Here is a 9,012-nt window from a genome sequence, read left to right as displayed (position 1 = left end):
TGTTGTTTTTTAATTAAACGTACCAAGCAGTGCCTCTTTTCAGGCTGCACCCCTTCATCTCTTAAATATTACGTTAATTTATGACAGATTTGCGGCTGTACATCTCTTAAATATTACGTTAATTTATGACAGATTTGCGGCTGTAATTGGATATCAAACGTGCTTCTGGACTGCATGTTTGACTCTTGTACAGATCTGCAAACATTTATTGTCCAACTAAAACATGAATTCCACTTTAAAGGTTATTTTCTACCTTTCCTCTAACCTTAATCCCGATCTCCAGCGTCAAAGACCTTTTGCTTTCTACGCCCAGCCATCCACCCACAACCTTCCCTCTCCCTCTTATTGATGCTGGGTTTAAGCGTGTCACATTCCCTAGATTAGAAAATGTGTTGCCTTTGAGTGTAATCCATGCGGCTGTTGCATTCAAAGAATATTTGACAAAACGAATGAGTAGGAGACAGCGCCCTTTAAATCACCTCCTAAAAATTCACTCATTCTCCTACGTGGCCTCGGGTTTCATTTTAGCATCACGTCTTATATTCGTGCTGCGTTTCCTTGTTTTTGTATTTCATATTTTGTAACTGCAGCACCGAAACTGAGCTTTTAGTGTGATTACTGAAGATACCTGACATTTGTTGGACACGGCTGGTTAGATTTTGAGAGATCAGAGATCGAGACTCAGTTCTAAATCCTTAGTTTTAGTTTGTCGAGGTAAGGCACCAGTTAAATTGTTAATTAACTAATTATTGCACTGTAGTCATCCTCAGGCAGGCAGAGCGAAGGCACCGCTAACGTGCTCGTCCTCGGGATAGTTCAGCCGAAAGAGAGAGATAGATGGAAAGACAGTGAGCTGAACTGGGTCACACATGATACTGATGGAGGGAGGGAAAAAACGATGGGAGGACGGTAACAGAACGGAGAGTATTTGAGTCGAGGTCCTCGGGGAGCTCAGGGACTGGACTGTCACTGTCACCCGTCAGCGTCACACAAAAGACTCAGCCACCAAACGTGCTTACCTCCTCATATCCATGTTCAACACAGGGATCTGTGTGTGTGTGTGTGTGTGTGTGTGTGTGTGTGTGTGTGTCTTCTCTAAGCTGTGAAATTGGACCACAGAGGCTGCAGGATAAGGCGGGCGGGGGAGGCAAGAGAGAGATAAGTTAAGGTTCAAGGATCTTATGAAGGCATTTTTCAAGGATTGTGTGCTTGTATCTTTTGTGTCGAAGTATATATGTGTGTGTGTGAGTGTGTGTAGGGAGGGGAAAGGAGCTGGCAGCGACGCTGATGTGATCTGACATGGTTGAGGCTTGTAAAGGACGCTTCGGGCCTCTGTGGCTCCCAGTGCAAACCGACCCCCCTTTTCCTCGTTGTTGTTTCCTCCCTCGCCTCCTTCTCTCTCTCTCTTTCTCTCTGCCTCTCCATCCTCACCTCCTTTCCCTCACAGCATCCCTCTGTCCTGTGTTTCATCTCTATTCAGAATGCGTGTCTACATCTGTGTTCTCTGTCCTCTTTCATATCTTTCTGACTCTCTACTGTACGTCTCTTTCCATTTCAGTGATCGTCCTTTGTCAGCTATGAGAAGGTGCACGCCTCGCCTCTTTATCTGTCGGTTTAAATCCGCTGTGGGTGAAGAGGCAAAGCGAGAACGTCGACCAGGAAACCAACAGCACAGAAACAAGTTTTGATCTTTCGTATGCGTCCTCTATTAAACAAACTCCAGTGGGGGTGTGCTTCAAAGGACCGGGATACTGATCCGAGTCATGAGGAGTACTAAACCTTCGGCTTATGACTGAGTGAAGTGAAGTGTTAGATCCTGGGATTTTTGTTTCCTGACCCTTAAAGGCAGAGGTGTCCCTAACGTTCAGAGGATCCACCTTGTGGCCAGACGGTCATCGGAGGAGCAAGTTTCACAAAACACTTCTGCCTCAAGTGGCCATTCGATACGCACACATCCAAAGGATTTAAAGTGTCCATATGTGATTTTGTTTCACATTTTATGTTCAGAGATGATCATCGCTGCAGCAGCTGCCAGAGAAAAAGAAAACTCATAAAATGTATGTCCACATTTTTAACGCGCTGACTGGTGAATACATGAAAAGTCTTTTAAAAAGAAGTCCAGATTAATTAAATTTGACTTTATTGTACCCCTCGAGGCAATAAAAGCTGCAAACCTTGAACAAGATTCAACCTAAAATGTTCAACATTCAGAGCTCTGCATGTTTTCTAAAGATCAGCCGCTGCACGGCCTTCAGCACGTCTCTTCAGCGCAGTCCAGCTCACCACGAGGATAAACACACTCATCCTCTGTGTCTGTCTTTCCCCCCTCCTCGCTCCCCTTCGCTGCTGTATCCGCGGTTGGATGTTTGGCCCTGGGTTGGCATGAATACTCTGCAGAAAACAGGATTAGCTCAGAGCGGAGAGTGGGCGAGGTGGAGCGGGTGCCTTCCCTGACCCAGCACGCTGTCGAAGGCAGACCGGGCACACTCACTAAGCTCTTTAAGGGATTGCTCACTGATAAAGAGCACACCTTCTAAATCTGATCCCCAGATTGCCACCGTCAAGAAACAGAAGAGGAGCGTTTAAAGTGGCACCTGCTGCAAGAAAAGCACCACTGGCTACCTGAACAACAGCACAGCCAGTTGTTATTACTGTCGGTTGAACGAGTGCTCAAGGACGATGTCGTCAGGATTTGAATGTGAATGAGTGTGATTTGAAATCCAGATTTAGATAATTCAATTCACATAATCGCGTTTCGGCGTTTTGCAAATTAATTGAATTATTGTATCGTTGGAGGGTTGAACATTTGCAGCTTCAATCACATTTAATATTTTAGAATAACCGCTTATCGTTATCAGGGTCGCTGAGGGCTGGAACCGATCTCAGCTGGCATCGGGCAAGAGGCGGGGTACACCCCGGATAAGTTGCCGGTTCATTAACCTATTAAGTGCATGTCCTTGGACTGTGGGGGGAAGCCGGAGTACTCAGATAGAACCCACGCAAACTCTGCGAAATCAGCTACAGAGACCAAAACTGTTTTTTGTACCAGGCTGTAAACATGTTTATTTCTGCTGTGAAGTTGGACATTTGGACATGGGGACTTATGGAGACTGACTCACTTCTGGAGCCAGCCTCAAGTGGACGTTAGAAGAACTGCAGCTTCCGCATTGACTTCCCTTCACAGCTGGTTGCTGCTTGACATCATATGTTAAAAATGTCTCACTGTCACAAACACCAAATCCAGCCGTGCTTCTCCAAGCTTTTCCAAGTTGAACTCTGTGGAATTGAAGGATTTAGTACGTCTTAAACGATGTGGTGCCTTTTTAAATCCACACGGGAAACTTGTTGCAGTTAATGTTCCGTCATGACGCCGATAAATCCTTTTATCTGCATTTTAATGAATCAACATGTTGGCAGGTTTTTTTATCCCGAAAATAAAAACGTAGCACCTCACACGAATATTTGTTTTCCTTCGATTCTTCCATCCAACTATCCAACAAACATTATCGCGCTTTCACGAGACACATAAAAAAAGAAAGAATGAAAGGATAAGCTCACTTGTTACACGTCAACACCATCAATGGAACAACGGTGAAAACATCCACATTCAAAACCGAAGCAACCTTCGCCCACAGTCTGTGAGAGCGGGGAAGCACATTCATGCTCCGTCATGGCCGTGGGCCTCGCTGCCTCTTTTGTGGAGTCGGATTCATCACCGAGCCAAATTGGCTCACGTTGAGCTGCGAGGACGCAACGGACCTCTTTTCATTCTGGGGGGGGCGGTGGGATTTCCTCCCGCAACTTCCCCGTCGGTAGAGTTTGGCCAATTAACTGCTGCGATTAGTTGACGCTTTAATGCCAAGCGCTGCTGTGTGTGTTTCCATCTGAGCCCCCTCGTACATCATTTACCGAGCACAGCTCAGTTTTCAAGTGTCCGCTCTTTGTTTTATTCACCAGCTTGTGGCGCAGAGCGTCTATTAGAAACATCCCCCGCCAACCTCGGCCAAATTAGAGCCTTTAATTGCCGTTCTGTTTTGTGGCTTGGAGTCAATGTGTTTCCTCTTCCCGAGCTGTTTTGGGCTTTGAACATTTAAAAGTCCTGCTTTCAAACTTATAAGGTTTTTTTTACAACATTTCATAAAATTCTTGTTTGTAGCCCTCGAAGTTTCCATCAAAGCCTCGAGGCAGGAAATGAGGCCTTAGACTTGATTTCCTGCCTCTCTCTTTAACCAACCTGCTTACATTAGGACTCTTATTTGTTGTTTGTGGTGGTGTTAATTTCCTCTTCGCCTCTGAGGGTTCTTACCGGAGTACAGTACAGAGTCGTGCCCCCCCTCATGTTATTCCTCGCTTGCTATCTCGGCGAGGAGGGATCGGTTTCACAGACAGGTGTGCGTGCACTTCGGATTCAGTTTAGGGTTTTATTGGCTTTACGTCACCGTGCCAACAGCATTACCTATCGCATGGAAGCTGTGAGTAAGTGGGTCTGAGCTGGGTGGGCAGCACTTGGCAGCATGTTTCAGCCTTGGCTCCCCGCAGGCAGAAACAGGCCGTAAACGTGAAGGGTGGCTCCAAATGAGATCAGCTGATCGAGGGCCAAACACGCCGCTCTTTATTTACTGACAGTTTCTCAGTTCCATCGAATGATCGATTCAATTTTGACTCTTTTGATATCAACGCCACGCGTTTTCTTTCCTCCTCGGACGGTAGTTCAAAGCGAATCGTGCCCCGATCGCTGTTACGTGCGCCGTTCTGCAACATCGGGCGTTCCTCGTAATTATTTTGCAGGTTTTTTTTACGTGTTTTCAGTCGTTTTATGACTCGTTTGTGCCTAAATCATTAAAAGCATTAGAGGTTTAACAGAGGTATGGGAACACGAGTCGATAAAATGTGAGATTTCAAACTTCTCAGGGTGTTTAAATTTGAATTTATGAGAGCAAACATCTTGTGATGCAAGAGTGAAAGTAATGGATATTACAGATTTGAGCTCTAATAAAGTTTTGTGTTTGTGTATCTGCCCGTTGCTAACATGTATTTCTCTTTTCCTTCCCGCTTCCTGCGTCCCTCCCGCCTGATGTTGTGACCTTCCTGTCGCAGGTAAGAGGTGCTTTTATTTGCTCGCTGGTTTGTTGTCGTTTCCTCTGCAGCTCGCTGGCTTTGGATTCAGCTGAGCGCCAGTTTCTGTCAAACACTCGGGTCTCTCAACAGAAGCTCACATATGTACGCCAGATGGAGGTTTGAGCACAGCGAGAGAGAGAGGGTGCTGTGAGATGAATCTTAAAATCTGTGTGCGCGCTGTACGTGCATACACATTGACGTTATCCATCTGTGCAACTGTGTGTGTGTGTGTGTGCGTGTGTGTGTGTGTCAGCATGTGCTGGAGTATTTTTGGTGTACAGTACGCAACCACAGAGAACTGTGAGGGTGGAGGAGCTTCCCCTGAGTTTGAAGCTTGTGTATTATGGATACAGATAATGTAACAATGACCTCAAACTGGTGGTAATGGTTACGCTGGTGTCCGTTACTGAAAATAACATCTCTTTTCTTGACACCTTTGCTTTCCACTGTGCCTCAGCCGGCTTCTAACAGTCCATGCCTCCTACATCAGACGTGACTCTTCCTCATCTCCACGTCCTTCAAACTAAACAACAAAAATATAAATCAAAAAACTTGTTTTGACTTGAAGTGAAAGACTTTTTCAAATGGTTTTTTGCTCTGATTGGCTGGTACTTGTTGGAATATAAGGATTTCTGACACAATCCGGTTCTGTGTTCGATGGTTTTTCTCCATTCATATGATCGGGGGAGGTCCGTTTTGGCTGCAGCGGTGTGGGCCGCCAAAAAAACGACTCAGAAGCAGAGTAGGGCAAGTCATGACTTTGCCCTTCTGAGGAAAGAAATGGTATCTGCAGCACTATGTGACATATCCATAGCTCAGTGTGCGATGAGAAGATAAAACTGCACGTCTCGACATGCCACGACTGTCAAGTGGATGGATTCTGTTAGCTGGAAGTCGTGTACATTAACATGTAGAAATCTGAGAGAAAAGACATTTTTCAAGCACAGATTTTGTTGAGTGTTTTTTTTGTGCACTCGTCTTCCACAGCAGCCGGTGTAAGTGTTTCCTGATGTGACACCTCTGGCAGGATTGCATTGTTTGTCCATGTTTGACTCTGTTTGGGCACAAAGCTGACTTTGTTAGTTAGAGAAAGGTCACGGTCATGATTAAATCCAACATTGACTTCTGATGGAAAACATGAAGCAAAGTGAAGCTGCAGGCTTTGACATTCACCCCAACACCTCTTCACTATGAAGTTTTTTTAATCTGTTCTAATTGTAATTCGCATCCTCATTTCACATGTGCTAACTGGGTCCAAACTACAAAAATGGCGGCACTGTATTTCAACATATTTTGGCACAATTCTGACCGAGCCCGTGAGTGGGAGGTGGAAAACTGGATCTCATTTCTCATTTCAGAAGTTTGTATGGGCAATTTGATCCTTTCCTCACAGTGTGAAAACGCACCGTCGGGATGCATTGTAAGTGAAATGAATTCAAGCTGGCCATATCAACTTTTTACAGGCTCCTACGAGCCTACAGGGGACAAGTGTTTGATATTAGAGCGACTTTGGGTGGAGTATCAATGCGATTTTTACGGGGCCTTTTAAAACAGCAGCGAGTTTTACATCTGCAGCAACTGAATCTGACTACGAGGCGATGTCGTCCAGATAGTTTCGATAATCTGCCATGGAAATATGACTGAAAATGTTTCCCAGTGTTACAGAATAACTACAAATGACTGAATGTGCGTGAAGTATCCTGAGCTACAAACAAACAGAAAGGTCAGATCACACATCGCTCTCTCACACTAATAGAGCCGAGCAGAGTCGAGGAGCTACACCACGTGTAAATACTGACTGTTGTGCAGCCTCCGATGAATAATGCATCAGTGCAAACAATAACCTCCATAAACCCGCACCGCGAAATTTCCAGCGTTTTGTTTGGTGAATCCCAGCTTCCTTCAGTCGCCCTAACCTTTCTGTACATATGTTTGTTTTTTTGTTTAGGTCCTGGAAATACAATGATCTCTGTTATCTTTGTTGTTTTATGTCAGTCCGGGTGATTTTTATTTGCATGCATCGACAAACATTATTTTAATGATGGTCTAAATATACTGTATCTCCACTATATGTGCTGCATGACTGGATTTAAAGCTTGTTTAATAGCATTGGTGTTTGGTGTGCTTCAAATTCTTCTTCCCAGCATCCAAAGCGCGGCACTAACGAGCTATTAGTTGTGTAAATGTGCAGCCGAAAGTTTTGTCGGGTAGGACTCGGTGTGGATGTATGGGCTCGATAACGAGCTCTGGATTCTCGTGTGGATACACGGCTCAGGGAGAAAGATGTTTTTAAACGTGTACATACATCGCCTTTCCGTCTCTGGTTAATGTTTAGTTTGATTACAGCCCTGATCAAACAAGCGTCCACGCTCTTAACCCTGCATAACTTTAAGTCTTAATATAATGTGAACAGGTGAGTTGTATATAAATTCACCCTCAGTACAGTTGTCATGAACGGGGAAATTAGCTACAGAGACCAAAACAGTTTTTTGTACCAGGCTGTAAACATGTTTATTTCTGCTGTGAAGTTGGACATTTGAACATGGGGACTTATGGAGACTGACTCACTTCTGGAGCCAGCCTCAAGTGGACGATTGAGGAACTGCAGCTTTTTCTGCACTTTAGTGTTTGGCTTTACTTCACAGCTTCTTATTATTTAATGTTTACTTAAAGTAAAACAATCTGAACAAGAAGACGAGTGAGTAATGGTTTTAATCTTTGGTTCCATGTTCTGATGTTTACATCAACATTTTATTTCACAAGAACTTGAGACTGTGTCCAGAGGAATTTGCTCTAATGGAAAAGGTGGCATCTCGTGGTGTGTGTCGACAGAAGAGAATTCATTCAGTAAAATAACTGAAATGGCAATAAAACGTAAACGATATCTGGCTTTTGTACTCGGTGAGGTTTATTATACTTCTCGTAATCGCTTCGGATGGAAGCATTTTGCAGATTTCATGTTACGTGATGGAATTACATAACGGAGCGGAGTACAGTGAATTCACACGATGCTACATTTGATGGAAACGTGACTAACGGCAGAGCTTTCTCTCTGTACGTCAGGGTCAAGACTTTGTTTTCCGAATTCCAATTTGTCGTCCTGTGTACATCTTCAAGCAAAGAAAACACATTCATCAAACCTGGACAGGTGCAGACTGGAACACCATCTATCAGCCCTCTGTCCTCTTTTTCTGCATCTCCTTCTCTTCTTTCCTTCCCTTGCCATCTTTTTTGACCCCTCTTCTATTTCTGTTCCCTCCTCTCCCATATCCTCCTTCATCCGCCTCCCTTTATCGTCCCATTTTGTCACTGAAGAGAAAAAAAAGAAGCATTAAGTGGTTTCATGTCATAGCAGTTGGGGGGTAATTGCTATTTAAGCCTCGGGGCTCGCTCGACACCGGCTGCTTTATTGCAACCCTGTTACGTGATGTTTTTTAATCTTACACATATTGATTATTCTCTTTCTCCATGAAGGAATATAGTCTGATGGAGCTGGAAGTCACTCGCCGGTGGGTGGTGGATGGTGTTTTTTTTAGATATTTGGGCCAGGCAGCAGCTTCTCAGCAGGACTTTAACTGATCGCTGGAAAGCATAAAGGAGGTCAGATCAGCTATTATGATCTCGTGTATATTAAAATCCATCATTTGGAGCTTTTTGGAAACATCAGCCGGGCTTCGGGGGCTTTGATTTATGCTCTCAGACATTAGTAGTCCTCGCCTTCACCCTCATTCATTCATAAAATATTCACCGCTGTCTCCTCCGTCGGGCAAACCGGAGCTTCACGTTTGAAAACGTTAGCATCAGACAGACGATTCCTACAAGTTGCATCTGTAATAATTACCGTGAGGGCGGCGCGTCCAGAGCTTAGTGTTCACATGTAATTCCACCTTAAGC

This window comes from Larimichthys crocea, chromosome VIII (genome assembly GCF_000972845.2).
Source record: "Larimichthys crocea isolate SSNF chromosome VIII, L_crocea_2.0, whole genome shotgun sequence".
Classification (NCBI taxonomy): Eukaryota; Metazoa; Chordata; class Actinopteri; family Sciaenidae; genus Larimichthys; species Larimichthys crocea.
The sequence above is the reverse complement of the archived record's forward strand: the minus strand, read 5'-3'. Positions refer to the sequence as shown.